Source organism: Peromyscus maniculatus, chromosome 3 (assembly GCF_049852395.1).
Source record: "Peromyscus maniculatus bairdii isolate BWxNUB_F1_BW_parent chromosome 3, HU_Pman_BW_mat_3.1, whole genome shotgun sequence".
In the NCBI taxonomy this organism is placed as follows: domain Eukaryota; kingdom Metazoa; phylum Chordata; class Mammalia; order Rodentia; family Cricetidae; genus Peromyscus; species Peromyscus maniculatus.
Genome location: NC_134854.1, coordinates 151,539,380 through 151,558,570, shown reverse-complemented (window position 1 = coordinate 151,558,570; position 19,191 = coordinate 151,539,380). Strand labels below are relative to the sequence as shown.

Here is a 19,191-nt window from a genome sequence, read left to right as displayed (position 1 = left end):
AGAGGATTCAAGGGGACAACATCAGCAACTGAACTTAAAGACTACAGTTGTGATATTTTGACAAAGAATGTGGCTACTTTTTACCCTTGTCCTAAGACACTTCCTAAGCCTCAATGGAAGAGTTTTGAACTAACTTCATCAGCGGAGGAGATTTCAAAAGAATCTGAAATCTCTACATAACGCTGATTACTGTTATGTAGAACTACAGTGAAAAAAATGTAAGCAGGGCAAAAAGAAATACAGAATGTACAGTTTGAAGAGAGAAAGAGTACAAGGAGATGTAATGTTGGAGCTGAGGTTTGAGCTGAGGACATAGGAGAAACGGAATACTGGGTATGAAGCCCTCAGGGCAAACCCTCACCCAGCTAATCTTGCAACTTTTGAAAAGGACTAAGGAATTATCTGTTCCAAAAGAGCAACAACAAATCAAAGTTTGTGTGAATGTAACTCAAGGAAGGGGCCAGTTTCCATCCCAAACAAGCAGTAGAACTTGGCAGTGTTGGCCACATGATTCTGGCTTTAGAGTCATGGAGAACACGGAGCTAAAGGATTTGTGGATTCTTCCTTCATGGGTATAGAGAGCCTCTGAGGCCAATTGTGTGGCAGAGAAGGCCCAGAGGCACCATTCTATGAAACTGTGGAAATGAAGCTTGGATTTCATTGGAAACTCTAAGATATTGGAGATGCCAGAGTTATGGAATAGCTACCAAGGAGAGCTCTAGATAGGGAATGGAATCAGCCCAAGATGAAGAAGTATGTTTCAATGAGCAAAACTGGAAGGGTGGAGCCACTGGGATTTGGCACCCAATGTAGAGCTACAGGATTTGGAGTTTGCTCTGCTGGGTTACAATTTTGCTTTGATCTATTATTTCCGAACTGTGCCCCTTTGCTCCCTTTTGGAAAGGTAATGTGTATTTGTGCCATTGAATCTTGAGAGTATGTAATTTGGTTTTTTATTTTACAGAGGATTACTATTAAGAGATTGCCCTGTGTCTCAGAAGAGATTTTGGACTTTGAACTTTTAAACAGTCTTGAGACTGAAAGATTATGGAGACTTCTGAAGTTTAATTAAATGCATTGTGTTTTATGGTATAGCCAGAAACCTATGGGGGCCATGGAGTAGAATGTGGTGGTTTGAATGAGAATGGCCCACATAGGCTCATATGTTTGAATGCTTGGTCCCCAGAGACTTGTTTGAGAATGAGTAAAAGTTGAGATCTTGATGGAGGAAGTGTGTCACTTACAGATTTCAAGAGCCCACTCCATTCCTAATTACTTCTGTTTCTGCCTCCTTGTGGATCAGGATGTAAGCTTTTAACTACCTATCCAGATCATGCCCACCTGCCAGCTGCCTTGTTCCCCATGATGATCATGGACTTTAAGAATCTGGAACTGTGAGTCCCAATAAATATTTTCTTTTCTAGGTGGCAAGATATCAGTAATGATCATGAGCATTAAAATAAAACCACATCCAGAAAAGACTCCTGGTTTCTAGTTCTGCATGAAGGAGCTCAGATGTTTCCAGTTCATCCTCACACAAACACCAACGTGAACCAGCTGGAAACAAAACAGCTCTTCTAGGCTGTGCAAGAGATGTGAGGACATAAGACAAAGACATACTCCGCTCAACGCTGAAGAGACAGAGGAGGGTGTTAGGATCCAGCCCTCACTCCTGCACATGTGCAGCTTGGGGTCTTGTGTCTTGCATCTTACATCATCAGTGGGAGCAGGAGACCATGTACCCGCCTTAAAAAGCTGGACACAGACCCCGCCCTCTCTCTCTCTCCCCTCTCTCTGTTCCCTCTCTGCTCCCTGCTCTCTGCTCTGCCATCTTTCTTTCTCTCCAGGCCTGGCTCTCCTCCCTCCTATCCCCTCCTTTGTAGCATGAATCTTAAAATGTCTTATTAATAAAAACAAACCCAGAGCCAGGTATTGGGGTGAATGCTGGAAGATCAGAGAAGCAGAACAAGCCACAGCTACCTCATCTCACCAATTCCTCAGTTGATTCTGTTTCCTCAGACTGGAAGCCTCTGAGTCCTCATCCAAATGGATCTCAGCTGAACTGCACTGCTCAAAGCCTAAAAAGCTTAACCAGCCAAAAGCTTCTAGTTTCTGGTCTTCATGCCTTATATACCTTTCTGCTTTCTGCCATCACTCTCTGGGATTAAAGGTGTGAATCACCATGCTTTGCTGTATCCTTGAGCACATAGAGATCCAGGTAGATCTCTGCCTCTGGAATGCTAGGATTAAAGGCATGTGCTACCACTGCCTATCCTCTATGTTTAATATTGTGGCTCTTCTGTTCTCTGACCCCAGATAAGTTGATTAGCGTGCACAATATTTCAGGAAACACAATACCACTACACTCCTTCTTTCTAATAAAGCTCTTTGTAACTCTGGTAGTCGTGGCCATGGCCTGTGACTTTTCCAGCAGGAACCAATGCCACCACCAGTGCCATTTATCATAACCATTAGAGGGAGGGCAGGAAGCCATGTTTCATGGGAGCTCAGTTCAGCACTACACTCCCATCAAGGTGCTACAACATATTTGATCACACTGTGAACTCTGAGATTGCATTAATTAAATAAAATCAACCTTGGGTCAAAAGGCAGAGCTAGCAACTAGTGGACAGTAAGTAGCCATAGAGAGTTAGAGGGAGTCAGGAAAACCAGCAGAGAAATGCACAAGACATACTGAAGAGGGGCTTTGAGTCTGGCAGCCTTTTTGGTTTGGGATGGTGGGAGGGAAGGTCTCTTGCTGAGATGCTGGCTAAGGAGGAAGGTCAGCTGGTGGCTCACCAGCCTCTCTGAGCTAGCAAATTTTTGCCCCAGCATCTAACTCCTAAGTCTTTATTGGTAAAATCATAGGCTTGAGATTTAGTTTAAAATAACACCATGGGAGCTGAGACAGAACCAAAAAACTTAATCTGTAATTAACAAAGTACTGAGGACTCAGTATGGTTAACTTGATAGTTATAAACACCAGCAAGAGCCACTCAGAAGGCATCCACATCTGTGAGATAGGCCTCCAGAAACTTGAACAGGTCCTCACAGTAAATATTATAAAACAAGCCCTTTAATATCATAGTAGGGGCGATTTAAGAAACAATTTTTAAAATACATGGCTGATCTCTCAGCTTTTAACAGAATTTTTCTCTAAAACAACAACAATAAAACCCTAGGAACACAGAATCTAAGAACAGGAGATTTATTACAGCCCACCTGACCAGGTGACAGAAGATACACACTCTAGTCAGCTCACCTTTCCTCACAGAGAAGGAATAGTCAACTTGAGTCCATTCTAGCCTCCTGTGTGGAAGGGAAAGGCCCAACTTCAGCTGCTCTATCTAGCCATACCCTCCCACATAAAATGTGAGGGAATAACTGAAGAAACACCGGGGAATTTATGGTCAGAGCACAAGACCACCAACACCCTGAAACCTTATTACTCACCAGCATGCTAAAGGTCTAATTTTGCATTTTCTTTACGGGGAGCATTGTGTCTGGTTTTATAGGAAAAAAAAATCACAAGGGACTGCACCATGCTAAACATATGACTGGAAGATCAAGAACAACCTTCAGAACAAGACATGCCAGGGGTTGGGGCATTAAAACCAATGAGACATCACCTCCTACCCATTGGATGACTACCCTAAGAAAGCAGTTTCCCCCACTAAGAAAATGAAGGAATGTTAAGTGTGGGTGACAATGTGGGGAAATTGAAGCCATTATTCATTGCGGGGGAGAAAAGCAAGAAAGTGCCGCTGCTGTGGCAACTGTGGTAAGCACTCAAAAAAGGAAGGAAGGAAGGAAGGAAGGAAGGAAGGAAGGAAGGAAGGAAGGAAGGAAGGATGGATGGAAGGAAATAGTTTAAAATGGTACCTACCTACTGCCAGGCAATGGTGATACACTCCTTTAATTCCAGAACTCATGAGGCAAAGGCAGGCAGATCTCTGTGAATTTGAGGCCAGCCTGGTCTACAGAGCTAGTTCTAGACCAGACAAGGATACACAAAGATAAATTCTTCTCAAAACTAAACAACAAAAACAAAAAAAAACTAACCAAACAAACAAAATAGTACCTACAACTTGATTTCTGGATATATGAATACAAATATTGAAACTGGGGTCTCTGTTATATCCACACCAGAATTAATCTTGAAATTGGATCCCATGAAATAGTAATAAGAGCTGAAAAAGCCTTTATGAAGGAATCCACTACAGACGTTTTGCCAAATATACATAAAGATACATAAAATACTTTCAAAATATTTATTTTAATCTTTGTAGAAGAGTCACCTGTCAACCTTGGTCAGACAAGTCTCTTTCAGAAACAGATGTTGGGACTCACAGATGGTCAAATACTGAGAATAAGTAACTGCTCAGCCTCAAAAAAGACGTCTATGTCACCTGCTTCAACACGCAGAGAATGGTGTGAAATAGGGATAGAGGGACAGACTGTAGGAGCGGACAGATAGGAAGGAGTGAGGTGGGATGCTGTCTTCTGGACATATCATGGCCATTGTGAACACACAAGCTTGCAAGGAAACCTGGGGGCAGGGGAGGAAGGAAGGAAAAGAAGAAAGGAAGTGAGGAAGGAAATAAAGGAGGAAGAGGAGAGAGGGAAATAAAGGTAGATAGAGGACAGACTGAGAAGAACAAGGGGTCAGTGGGAGTAGAAAGGGATGTGAAAAGAGAGTAGAAGGTGAATGTGATCACAACACCTTTTATGCAAGCATACAGATATTTATGTTGGATAGTTTTATGTCACCTTGACACACAAGCTAAAGTCATCTGAGAGGAGGGAACCTCAATTAAGAAAACGAATCTATAAGATCAGCTGTAGGGAATTTTCTTAATTAGTGATTGGTGGGGGAGGGTAGAGGCCATTGTGGATGGTCCCATGCCTGGGCTGGTGGTCCTGGGCTCTGCAAGAGACCAGGCTAAGCAAACCATGAGCAACAAGTGAATAACCAGCACCCTTCCATGGCTTCTGCAACAGCTTCTGCCTCCAGGTTCCTGTCCTGTTTGAGTTCCTATCCTGACTTCCTTTGATGATGAATAGTGATATGGAAGTGTAAGTGAAATAAACCCTTTCCTCCCTAAGTTGCTTCGGCCATGGTGTTTCATTACAGTGATAGTAACCCCAAATTTAAGAAGAAATGAAGCCTTTGGGGAAGTGATTCAGTCATGACTCACAAATGGATCAGCACTTTATATAAGGGTTGAAGCAACTTCAGGATTTTTTTTTTTTTTTTGTCATTTTACTGAGTCCTGCTGAGTGGGAACAGAGCATTCATCCCTCTGCCTTTACATCCCCTTCTACCATGTAAAGTGGCAGCAAGAAAGTCCTCACTAGACACCAGAGGCCAGGAAGGTAATGTCTGTGCTTTTATACTGTAGTCCCACACCACTGTCCAAGGTAGAATGCTCACAAAGCCAAAATATGGAAGGAGCCCAAGTGTTCAACAGGAGATGGTTGGATAAATTTCATGCATAGGAACTGGAGAGATGGCTCAGTGATTCAGAGCACAAGCGGCTCTTCCAGAGGACTTGGGATTGATTACCAGCACACACATAGCAACTCACAACCATCTGTAACCATAGTTCCAGGGGGTCTGATGCCCTCTTCTGGCCTCCATGGGCACCAGACACCCAAGTGATGTATGGACACACATGCAGACAAAATTGTCATTAAAAAAAAAAAATGTTTGATTTATGTGTGTGGATTTCTTTCCAGTCCCCCTCCACCTCCATGTCTCTCCCTTCCAGCCCCTCCTTCTCCTTCCCTTCTTTCCTGTTTCCTTCCCTCTTTCCTTCTGCCTGTCATATGAGAACCCTAACCACTTTTATGTTTTCCTATCTTTATATCCTTTTCTTTAATGTGATAATAATTTCAGTTGTGTTTTGTCTTTATTGGTCGTATGCTAAAATTTCACTATCAAGAACCATCTGTAGCCCTGGTGGAAAACTTATAGTTTCTGTCATTGTATAGGATGTCATGCCCTCTCCTGAGATAGTTTTAACTATATATTTGTTAGAATGAAAAACATAGGTCTCCCCTAAAAGGGGTGAGAGATAGTTTATTCTGGAGCCAAACATGAATGTCCATGGCCCAGTAGCACATTCAAGTTACCCCAAACTCCGTGATCCGAAGTTTTTATACTAACAGAACAAAGAATGCCACAAATCAAGATACATTTCAAATATGGTGGAAACTTCAGATGGGCAGGTTACAGCAATATGGGGAAACCTCTGCTATAGGTCTCACATGCTACCTGGTGACATTCTTCAGGTTTTGGTCAGTGGAAGCTAGGAGTCTAACACTTTCCAAACATGCTTCACCTGTCAGCTACAAGTAAGACAAGTCAGACACAGAGGCGGGCAGTGAGTGGATATCACTTTAAAGATAAATTGTAGTGGGGCTCTGGACCTGCAATATCCCACCTCTCCACTATCACTGAAGTTCTAATCAGACAGTCAGGGTTTGTAGGAGGTTCAAAGTGCTGTGTAAGTTTCATTGCACAGTATTTAGTAAGTTCTTTACAAGAAGTGATGACTTCACTAACACATGAGTCTGAGACCTGGACAGGATAAGAACATGACTTGCTCACTGACTCCCCAGAGAGGAAACACATGAGACTTTTATTTCTAGCCATTGGGGTGGCTGTGATTAAGTCTGAATCATGTCTGATGTTTCCACTGGTCTCAACTCTCTTGTTCCTTATACAGAAAATAAAGAACTTCATTGAGCTGTGGGGGTGCCATGGATTGCTCAGACTTGCTTGTCATTTCCAGAAAGTTTGTTATATTTAAGTTCAGTTTCTTTTCCTGCTCTTCCTGTTCTTCAGGAATATCAACTTTATACTCCCAAGACCTCTTAATTCTTTCAACAATTACCCTTCTCACTGCTTTAACTTGGCTGCCAGGATCAGCTTCGTATTCACCATTTCTAATGGAGTCCTCCTTTCTTTAGTCTTTATTGTCTTTCATGTCTCTGCTAACCACTGAAGGCTCATTTATTCCTCCACCATTGTGCTTTATTATCTTATTTTGAGCTGCTATGGGTGTGCTTTTATTGAAGCTGTCTCTAAGTTATTGGAGTGTGAAGAACTTTCCATATGAGTATATTTTATTTACCTTAAAATGTTTATTCTAATGTAAATTCTTAATCAACTTTCAGATTCCTTTCCCTCACATTCTGATGCCATTTGTGGTAAAGGAACATCAGAACCAAGTCTATGCAAAGTCCCCAAAGAAGTTATTCTTGTAATTATACGTTGTGCAGATTGTGTGCAGAAAAGTCAGTGATCAGCTGCCCGAGGGGTCTTTCCTCTGCCTGTATAGGCAAGGAGTTCTTCCATTTCTGTTTGCAGAAGTGAGTCACAGCAGCTGTCTGGGACTCAGCAGCAGCTGGCGCCCTCAAGTGTTCAGTCCTTGTGCAGACTTCAATGATCATAACCCTTAGCCCTCAAGTGTTCAGACCCCAGGACTTTGTACCCTTAGTCCTTATCAGAAGCTTGTGTTACAGCTCTCAGCCCCAGGTCTGAGACCCTTGTCCTGAAGACTTGGTAGCTCTCTGAAACTATTTCAGCAACAAGGACCTGCTGTTTCTCTTCATTTGCTCCTTATAGCCCTTTATCCCTTTTCAGCCTCAGCTCCGCCCCCTTTGTCCTCTTTCTCCTTCCCCCTCCTGCCCTGGCAGCTAGAAAACTGACCAACTGCTTCTTCTTCAGTTGTCAAGCAGCAGCTGCCTTGCCCTGTCCACAGCGTGGCCTGACTACACTCAGCTTCCCTGCCTCTTGCATGTTTTGTGGCCTCAGCCCTCACCTCTGCTCTCTGCTGTCCCTGGTGCTGCTTCCCCGGTGTCACCAGCTCAGTCTGAACTGCTTAGAGAAAGCAAGAAAAGGCCACTCCAGGGAAGCTTTTCTGAGGACTGATGTTGCAACACGAGGGGAAGCAGCACAGGAGGGCATCCAGCAGACTTGCTGGGGCAAAGCAACCTCCTGAGTAGCTTGAGAAAAGCCCTTTGGACCAGTCATGGGTTTCTGACCAGTCCCAGTACTTTGTGTAGATCAATCACAGCCTTGGCTTTTGCACCAAGCACAGCCTTTGACGCTTATGCTTTGGAATAACAGACTGGATTTTTAGCACCAGTGTGTTTTCTAGAGTTTCACACGAGGGAGGTACTTCTCCTCTGCCCTGGGTGAAAATGGTTTCAGGGTCATCTTTAGCTCCGTGAACCTTCTGATAGCAAATAGCCTGGTTTAAACCAATCTTACTGGGTTAATACAACAAATGCAGTGTGTGTGTGTGTGTGTGTGTGTGTGATATGAGTGGATGTGGGCACACATATGGTAGAGTACGCACATGGAGGTCAGAGGACTACTGGCTTGAACATGTCTTTTTGATACTCCATTAACCAGACCAACTGGCCCAGGACCTTCTGAGGATTGTCCTGCCTCTGACTCCCTTCCCCCAACAGGGCCACACCGGGATTACAGATGTTCACTTGCCATCATTACCTGAGCATCCCCCACAAAACTGAGGTGCCAGTGGATCAGTAAAGGCCTGGAGATGAACTCCTCTGGAGACAATTTCAGGGATCAGCCTCTGCTTCTTTGTACCTGAACAACGACTTACAGAATGGAAACCTGTGAACTGTGATTGGTGAACACATTACCTTGGACTGGACAGTGAGTGCTCACACCACGAGGGTCTTTGTATGGGAGAAGCACATAAAGGAGACCTGAGGGTGCAGACTCTTGAGCAGGACAGTTACAGGCCTCTAGTGGTCCGACTCCTGGGAACACTCAGGAGCATGCTTGCCATGTGTACCATGCTTCTTATTTAGAAGTTTATGAAAACAAAGACGGTATCTGGGCTTGGGAATGATGTCATTTCAAATTTTCGAATCTTCTCTTCTAGGACCTACATCAAGAAATAGGTTAGAGCCATTAGCAAACAGCTGAGGACAAGGTCCTCTGATCTTCACCCCAGATGTTAGGTACCAATGCCCACCAAATTCAGCATTGGCATTATCTGGACTTAGTGCAGTAAGCCAACACTTGAACAGGATAGGTGCTTGCTGCCTTCTCTGGCAGCTGCTCAGCTTCATCTGCTTCGTTCCTCATTTCAGCCATCCAGGGTCTGGTGAGCTGGGCAGGGATTAGATGTGATTGACTCACCTCTGCCATTGGGAAGCTGAAGAATGCATCTTTCAGGTCTAAGTTAGTGTACATCTGTTTCTGTGCAGAAATTGTTCTCTTGAGAATCAGAGGTCCCAGGTTCCTTTACAGTCAGGAGAGGTGTGCTCCAGTGTGACTGGCAGGGCACCAGGATGCCTGTCTCTCTAAGCCAGGAAATACAGACTGCAATTTCTCTTTTTGTTTCCAGGGTCATTGGGTATTGTTTAATCTGACTGAGGGTAGCTGGACAGGTTACTTGAACAATTAATTATAGGAAGTTGGTGTTGGGTCAGTCCTAAAGGTTGGTTCCTGCCCATACTCCTGGGAATCTTTATTGTATAGTCCATTGTATGTTTTGATTGGGGGTGAACTTTCAGCGAGGAGATATTCTTCTGAGAGAGGGAAAGACACCAAAATTTTGCTAAGTATCTGTAAGTTCTTGTTTCATCTTCAGAGAGGGTGATGGTAGCTTCCACTTTATGCAAAAGGGCTCATGCCAATCAGTTCTCTGTTGTTAAACACCTTTTTATCTACCTCCAGCAACTGAGACTTATTTATACCTTTCATTATTTTTAACTGTTGCCACATTAAAAAAAAATACTGTGTGGCAATGGATCCCCTAGAATTGTAGTTTTGAATGGTCGTGAGCAACCTTGTGGTCACTGGGATTGAACCCAGGACATAACTGCTGAGCCATTCTCCAGGCACATGACCCTATTTCTTTGCCCTGGTGAGGACTTCTGGTGAGAAGTCATCTTGGAGAAACTCCTGTTCCTAATTGCTGGGAAAACATTCATAACGGCACCCTTGGGAATGAAGCAGACTGCAGTTGGATTCTTTGTTTTGTTTTTAATGGATAACTTTAGTAGGGTTGAGAAAATCTCTTTAATTCCTGATTTTCACATAATTGTGTTTATTAAGATATTTTGATTTTGCTGTTTTCTTATTCTGTTAATATGTCTAATTACTCTAGTATGCTAGTATGGTTTTTAATGTTTGCCGCAGTCTCTTTTTCTAGACCCGTTTTTATGAAGCTAAATCAGGCTGACTGTTGTGGCTGCTTCTCACTATGCTCCTTGCTCCTTTTGTTTCTTGCTTTTTTACGATTTACCCTTAATTCAGGTACTGGAAGACTCCCTGATCAAAGTTCTGTTTCCATCCTCTCTAGTCCTCTTTCTCTTGTAAACATCTTTTATGGACCGTGGCCTTCTTTTAAAGGGGTTTTCAGTACAAGGCAAATGTAGAGTAGGGTTTTGTGAGAAATTTATTTATTTTCCTTTAGAGATTATTGAGATTAACATTCTTATATTAATGTTTTATAGCTAAAAAGCTCCAAGGACAATGTCTGAGAATCGTCTCCCGTGTGATTCCTGTTAAGCTTCACTGCTGTTATGTAGTGATCATCATCCTCACTGTGGCTGTAATTGCACTTCCTGTTGCTTTGTCTGGTGAGTGACTTATTCTCCAGATTCTTTAGAATTCTGTCCACATCCACGTTGTCAGTAAATACTTATTGAGTCACTTGGAAAGAGGGAACTCGGGGTATGAAACCTTCTCTGCTCTCTTGAGGTCAGGTAGCTAGAAGACAAAGGTGAAGTTGAAGAGAAATTTAGGAAATCTTACAAGTCAACACAGTAAATTATGATCATGGCTTAGGGCTGATAGCAGCAGTGGAGGTAAGGGCAGGGTGGTTACATTCTTGATAGTGTGCAAATGAAGCTGGATGGAGTCTTGGAAAGAGCAAAGTCAATGTCAGATCTGAGGACCTCCTCATGACTGACATTGCCACACCTTGACACCAGCAAGATATTGAGTGCAAGAATTCCATTAATGAAGTTATTTCCTGACTCATCTAGATCAAAATAGCCATTTCATTAAAAAAAAAAAACACCACAATATAAACTCTATTTGAAATATCATTTTCAAGCTGAGGGTTTATCCTCTGGGTTTAAGAGTTGTTATTTTATACCTAAAAAGATTATAAACTGTATGCATAGTATGCATATTTAAACAAAGTCTCACTATATAGACTAGGATGATCTTGAACTCTAGAGATCTGCCTGCTTATGTCTCCTCGGTGCTGAGATTAGAGTACACCACCATGCCCAGCCTGTACACCTATTAAAAGTCCTTATCTTGTGTCTGTAGAGAGAAGTACATCCTAGGAAAAAAATGACTTAACTCAGAAAATGTGTCTATTTCTAGTCTTTCCTTTCACTTGTTTGCTGTTCCTTACACTTTCAGAGCATTCCCTGAAACCCTTCAGAATACCAAGTATCCACTGTTGTTGTTTCATGTTATGTAACATTTGAATATATATTCATCATGTACCTAAGGGAGACATAGAAGAATGTCACTCAGTGAAGGTGAGATTAAGAGTCTTTCTTAGCTGGAGGTGGAGAGCCAACTCAGGCCAGAATGCACCCTCTCCTAGGAAGTAAGTCAGGGTAAGGTTAATAAAGGTCAAACCACAATAATATCATTTAGGTGTCAGGGCAGAAACAGAAGTTTCAGACATTTCAGCTAATGGAAACAATTTCTCTATACTATGAAGCCGGCTACCTTCCTGTGGCCACAGGTTTGTAACCTCATTGTGAGTGAATGTGGTTAGCTGGCTTGGGGAGCAGTTGGGTGAAGCACCAATAGAATTTGCTAAAACTAGGATCAAAGGGAGTTGCTTTGCAGTTCAACAAGTCATATAATTTTCAGGACACTGTGAATGCTACCATATTAAATCCATCCATTAGACACTGTTCTTACATATATGTATATACATATATCTTGTCACACACGTGTGAATAATAATCTTGAACTTTGATACTCATTAGTTTACATATGTTTTTTTTAAAAAAAATATGATTTAAATTTCCCTAATCTTTGAAAAATCCTATTTGATTCTCAGTTTTGGTTTTGTTTGATTTAATTAATTATTTTTTGAGATAGGGTGTCATCATGTAATTCTGGCTGCCTGGGACTTGCACTGTAGATCATCCTGGCCTGAGTTCACAGAGATCTACTTGCTTCTGCCTTCCCATGCGCCACCATGCCATGCTTTCTCTTCTGATGTTTGTTTACACTGTTTTTTTAACTCTACGATTTTTATCACAAGGTACCATAGAATTTCTTTATGTCTATTAAAAGTTATTTATCTTGTCCTTTGGAAAGTTTACCATATTTTTATTCCACTTAGTATGCAGATTTATATTGAAATTTTATTTTTAAAAATTCATGTGGTGGCGCAGGCCTTTAATCCCAGCACTCGGGAGGCAGAGGCAGGCGGATCTCTGTGAGTTCGAGGCCAGCCTGGGCTACCAAGTGAGTTCCAGGAAAGGCGCAAAGCTACACAGAGAAACCCTGTCTCGAAAAACCAAAAAAAAAAAAAAAAAAAAAAAATTCATATATTAACAAGCCATTCAGTGTTTTCAGTGCAAGTGGTGGAACTGATGGAATACTTGGCTGGTGTGTATAAGGCCCTGGGTTCAATAGTCAGCATGAGAGAAATAAAAGCAAACGCAAACTGTTTGAAAAATTAATTTAGAATTATAATTTAGAGTAACATTTATATTTTGAGTTATTTAATGTACTTCAAATTTTGATAACTATTAAAAGAAAAGAACATTTATGTGTTATTAAGTGGTAGAAATAAAATTGAATGGCTATATTGGACTCAATTATTTACCACAATGCAATGTGATATATGGTGAAAATTATGAGCTATTAGCTGTGGAATAGGACAGATGGCTTGTTGAAATTCTCAGTTAAAGCCTGCACATGGTGCATTTAATACTGGTATTACCTTTACACAATAATTAAGTGAGAATTGCATTTTGCCAGACTTGGTGGTGTATGCCTGTAATCTTAGCACTAGGGAGGCAGAGGCATGTGGATTTCTGTGAGTTTAAGGCCAGCCTAGTCTATACAGCACAGCACAGCCAGGGCTACATAGAGAGACCCTGTCTCAATCAATTGATAATAAAATAATGATTCATTATTTGTAGTATATCAATAAATATTGCACATACACCTGAAAAATTCTATTACATTGCTTTTATACTGTAGGTGACCATTGCCTGTCTGGGTATTTCCCTCACAGGGCCCAATTTCTGCATGTCAAAGCAATATAAATAAACTTCCCTATTTGGAAAAAATATATATCAGGCAAAATTTTGCCAAGTCTTATTTATGTTACCTAAAGTATTCAGTACTGAATAAAGATGATGAGTCAAGAAAAGATATGACATAGAAATCCTACTTTATTATATTTGATTGTACCATCTACACTTCAGTGGAAAAGAAAGAACTTATCTGTGAGATCTGCCCAAGAAACTGGATTTTATTTGGAAAGAAATATTATTATTTTTCTGAAGACATAAGAAACTGGACATGCAGTCAGATCTCCCACATGGAATTAAAGGCCAAACTCACTCAACATGAAAGCCCAGAGGAAATGGTAGGAACTGTCTCGGGACTGGTTTTGACTGTTGGTTCTGTTGTTGAATATATTCATTGTCCTGAGTTGGGGAGTTTAAAGTTGATGCATGAAGAAGTGAGAATTGCATTTTGCCAGGCTTGGTGGTGCAGGATTCCAGACAGGTGGCACATTCCAGGCAGCATGGGGGACAAGAGGTACATGAATGCCATTTGTTAGTATTTCTCCTGTGACTGGAGCCCTAAGGAATTCCACTAACATTCTTTCATGTAATAATCATAGTCAGCCTGAAATGTGAGGCATAGTGTTTCCATTTTACTAAGGCGTATGACTATAGTTTGACAGACTTTTCCTGGGAGGATGCAACACACACACACACACACACACACACACACACACACACACACACACACACACACACTTCTATTCACCCAAGAAAGGGAGCCCTTATCAGACCAAATAACTATTGTACCAATGTTCAATTTGGTGATGCAATGTGTTTGTCATTGGGGTTACTAACAGTGTTAAGGGGACTCACCCTTCCTTAAATTAAATATTAATTAAATATTTCACACCTGATATATTGTTAGACACTATAATACTCTTGTTTATGTGACCTTCTGTGGTGGTTTGAATAAGAAAGGCTGCATAGGCTCGTATATTTGAAAGCTTGGCTGCCAGTTAGTGGAACTGTTTGGGAAGATTTAGGACATGTGGACTTGCTGGAGTAGGTATGTGTAGCTGAAGTTTTCTCCAGGCCTGCCTGGCCCACTGTCAGGAAAAAGCTCTCTCACCTGTCAGTCCTGAAGCCGCTCAGACCCAGCCGCTCAGACCCAACCAAGTAAACACACAGAGACTTATACTGCTTACAAACTGTATGGCCGTGGCAGGCTTCTTGTTATCTAGTTCTTCTATCTTAAATTAACCCATTTCTATAAATCTATACCTTGCCACATGGCTCGTGGCTTACCAGTTTCTTACATGTTGGTACTCATGGCAGTGGCTGGCAGCGTCTCCTGACTCAACCTTCCTATTCCCAGAATTCTCTTCTCTGCTTGTCCTGCCTATACTTCCTATCTGGCTACTGGCCAATCAGCATTTTATTTATACAGAGGGATATCCACAGTAGGTATGGCCTGGTTGGAAGAGGTGTCACTAAGGATGGGCTTTGAGGTTTCAAAAGCCCACACTGGGCCCTGTCTCTCGATCCCCCCACTCCACCCCACCCCTGCCTGCTGATGTAGGTCAAAATTAAAAGTCACAGATACTACTCTTCCTGCCACGATGCCTATTTGCTCTTCCTACATGATGAACATGGACAAACCTTCTGAAACTGCAAACAAGCCCCTAATTAGTGTTTCCTTTTTAAGAACTTCCTTTGTCATGGTATCTCTTAACAGCAATAGAACAGTAGCTAAGATACCATCCTAGGGAGGTCTTTTCTTGTCACCTCAAAAGAGACTTTCTCAGAGCTAAGCAAGTTTTACAGAAGTTGTGATTTACAGGTTTCTGGTTAGAACAGTTTTATCTTAAGCAAACAGAACTTGCAGTCAAAGTGGACAGAGGTGGTGGTCGCTTCTTAAGGGAGAAGAACAGATGTATTCCTTGTTCACCAAAAAGGAGGGGATCGGTGGATTACATAAGCAGAAGCCAGCAGTGTGGTGTCAACTCTGTTTTCCCTGATCAAAGACATAATCTGCTATTCTGCCTGCTTATTTTTATATAACTTAGTGTTTCCCAAGTAACTTTATCAATCTTACTTAATTAATGTTAAAGTTTGTTGTTTTCCTTTGCCCTTCAAAAGGAGTATGGGTGAGGGGTTACTCCCAAGGAGCAGGGATGACTTGAAAGCAGCTGCATCTCCAGAAAGTTCACCCAAACCCGCGTGCCAGCTCCCCAAAACATGCAACTCCCAGGGCTCTCTATGTCTCTTGCAGACAGTTTAACCATCTGTCTTAGTTAGGATTTTTGTTGCTGTGAAAAGACACCATGACCACAGCAACTCTTACAAAGAAAAACATTTAATTGAAGAGGCTTGCTTACAGTTTCAGAGATTCAGTCCATTATCATCATGGCAGGAGCATGGTGGCGTGAAGGTAGACATGGTGCTGGAGCTGAGAGTCCTACATCTTGACTAGAAGTCAACTGAGTGAAGCCTGAGAAAAAGACCTCAACGCCCACCCCCACAGTTGACAAACTTCCTCCAACAAGGCCACCACACCTACTCCAACAAGACGTGTGTCATCCAGCCTCATGATCTGGATCAAGGGCCTGTTGTCTTCCTGCCTCAAGATCCAGATCACAAGTGTGCCACTCCCTTTGAGGGCCATTTTCTTTCAAACCACTATACCACCCCAATATCTCTCTCTGCAGTTTAGCTGATCAGATTCTCCACCTTCAGTACCTGTTCACTCCTTTTTTATACTGTTGGGGAGGGGCCCTGGAGAATCTTCAAAGTTTTTGTTCTCTCAGGCATGTGACTCTTTGTCCTCCTGAGGCTGTGGAGCCTCCCTTCCCTCCTGGAGGGAATGTTAATGTTTCAATTTGGAGAGGAAGTTTCAATTCAGGGGATAATTCCTCGGGACAGTTGTGGTCCATAGTTGACACATTGCATACAGGTAAGCACCACTGTCTCTCTCCGTCTTAGGAAGACAGGCATAAACTAGGACTTGCCCAGCCACAGAGGGATGTGTCATTCAAATTAGGTACTGTAGGATTATAGACATCAAAGAATCCACTGACAACTGAAGGCTAGTCTGGCACCAGAGCCGATGCTCTTCAGTTAAATGCTGCTGCTGTTAAGGGTCTGGTGTCCCTCAGAGATGCACCATGACCATGGATAAATTTAATTGCAAGAGGGTTTCGGTTTTTTGGTTGTTGTTTGTTTGTTTGTTTGTTTTTTCCAATACAGGGTTTCTCTGTGTAGTTTTGGTGCTTGCCCTGGATCTCTCTCTGTAGACCAGGCTGGCCTCGAACTCACAGAGATTCACCTGACTCTGCCTCCCAAGTACTGGGATTAAAGATGTGCCGGTTTCATTTAGATACTGGCATCAGGCCCCTGGCACCAGGACTATACCTGAAAGTACTCCCAAGATGCCTCAACTTACCACCTCAGCCCAGGTCTTATAAAAGCAAAAATCACAGAATTATAATTTTGGCATTGGTTAGCTCATATCCTGTCTTTTTATAAGTGTTGTGCCCAGATTGTGACCCCCAGAGAGACCACTAAAGACGAGCATGCCGGAATGCAAAAGCAAGGTTTAATTCTGGATATCCAAAAGCAATACAAGCCTAGGCAGGGACTTCGTCCAATACATCCAACGCAGTGGAGGCTGGAGGAAGTGCCCACCTATCTGCAAACTCAGCTTTTAAAGGGAAAAATCACAAGGTTACATCATTTAGGGGTGCTAGTATGGGTACAATTCTGATTGGCTGGCTTCTAGGGACTTACAGAAATTACTTCTAAGGGAGTGGTTGCTTAACACAATTTCTCATTGGCTGCCCTCAGGTAGGGGCATTTCTGTGGTCAGTTACCCTGGAAACCAGGGAGAGGACATTCCATAGTCCGGCAGGCATTACCTCGTGACTACCTTGTGACTCTGTACATTTACACTTCCTGATTTCTGGAATCTGAACTGACTGGTTTCAGTAACCAATGGCCTATTTCCAAAAGGAGAAATCTTAGGCCTTAATTTTAGGGTGAAAGCATTTTGGTCTTATTTCTAAGATGGCTCATTTTGGTCTCACAGTAGTACAAAATAATTTGTAGTTGTAGTTACAGGTGGGAGGAATCACCCTAGTTTGACTTTGTTATAAGATGGTTTCCAAGCCCAAGATAGAGGCAGGATGGTTTATCAAAGCCAGCTCCAAATGGATTCCTCTCTTCCAATAAAAAGTACCAGTGAGGTCACAGCTTTATCAATCTTCCAGCTTACTCAATATGACAAACCAAAAACCTGCACCAACTTCAGCTCCTCTGGCTCTCAGCTGACTTCAAAATCACTAATTTTTCAACTCACACAGCCTCAGCTCTTACTCATCTCTGTACATAGACACTCTCATCATTTAGATAAAGTTTTGTCTAGGACTGTGACCCATCCACAATGGGCCTGGTCAGTAATGCTGTAAGGCCCAAAATACCAGATCATAAAGGTAAAGGCAAACAAAAACCCTGACAGGAAGCAGAGAGGAAAGAGGCCATGGATTAAAGAGCAAGATAACAAACGTCTGGAGTCAGATGTTCTTGCACCTGATGACACTAATATTTAAAATATCTTTGCAAGAAAAGTAATAAAGAAACAAGCCAAGCTAAGGCCAGGCATTTAAAAGTAATAATAGTCTCTATGTGTGATTTATTTGGAAGCTGGGTGGCAGGCTCCCCCAAAGAACAAAGAGTCAAAAGAGCAAAAAGAATCAACAATAAAGTAAATAGAAAAAAATTGAATTGGCACTGACATGGTAAGAATCTGATTAAATAATCCAGTTTTGGAAAGTAGTTGGTGAGATGTCAAGTGTAAAGAATTGCTGGGCATTGTTGTACATATTTTTAATCCTAGCACTCAAGGGGCAGGTGGATCTCTGTGAGTTCCAGGCCACCCTGGTCTACATAGTGAGTTCCAGGACAGACAGGGGTTCACGTGCATGCACACACACACACACACACACACACACACACACACAGAATATTACAAATTCCAGAGATTTAAACCCAAAAGATAAATTGTATGGACAACATCCAAATCTCCTGATTGTTTCACAGAAAGCACATGGGTTATGTTACCTTGAAATATCAACACTATATAATGGAATGCTTCAAGGGAATATTACTCCTATTCAGAAACATATTTGTGGTGGTATTGTGTTCCCCAAAATATTGTGTACCTTAATAAACTTACCTGGGGTCAGAGAACAGACAAGCCACTAGTTAGTCAGTGATAACACACGCCTTTAATCCTAGCATTCCAGAGACAGAAATCCCTCTGGATCTCTGTGAGTTCAAGGCCACATTGGAAATAGCCAAGCATGGTGACACACACCTTTAATTCCAGAAAGCCAGCCTTTAATCCCAGGGAGTGGTGGTAGAAAGTAGAAAGATATATAAGGCGTGAGGACCAGAAACTAGAGGCTTTTGGCTGGTTCAGATTTTGGTTGGTTAAGCATTCAGGCTTTTGAGCAGTAATTCAGCTGAGACCCATTCCGGATGAGGACTCAGAGGCCTCCAGTCTGAGGAGACAAGACCAGCTGAGGATCCGGCAAGGTGAGATAGCTGTGGCTTGTTCTGTCTCTCTGATCTACCAGCATGGACCCCAATAACTGGCCTCGGGTTTGATTTTATTAATAAGAACTTTTAAGCTTCCTGCAACACATATTCTGGTTTTTGTTTGTTTTTCTTCCTGCTTCTTTCCAGGATGTATATACTGGCTGGTTTTGTGTCAACTTGACACAAGCTAGAGTCATCAGAAAGGAAGGACCCTCAGTTGAGGAAATGCCTCCATGAGATCCAGCTATAAGGCATTTTCTCAATTAGTGATCAATGGGGAGGGCCCAGACCATGGTGAGTGGTGCCATCCTTGGG

At 42.2% G+C, this 19,191-nt stretch overlaps 1 long non-coding RNA gene across 1 annotated transcript; it reads left to right on the top strand.

The window, feature by feature from the left end:
• The first annotated feature begins 12,082 nt into the window (after positions 1–12,082).
• Positions 12,083–14,195, top strand: LOC143272538 (uncharacterized). The gene is made up of 2 exons (XR_013050184.1): positions 12,083–12,296; positions 13,474–14,195. It is a non-coding gene; the product is annotated as an uncharacterized LOC143272538 (long non-coding RNA).
• The last annotated feature ends 4,996 nt before the right edge of the window (positions 14,196–19,191 follow it).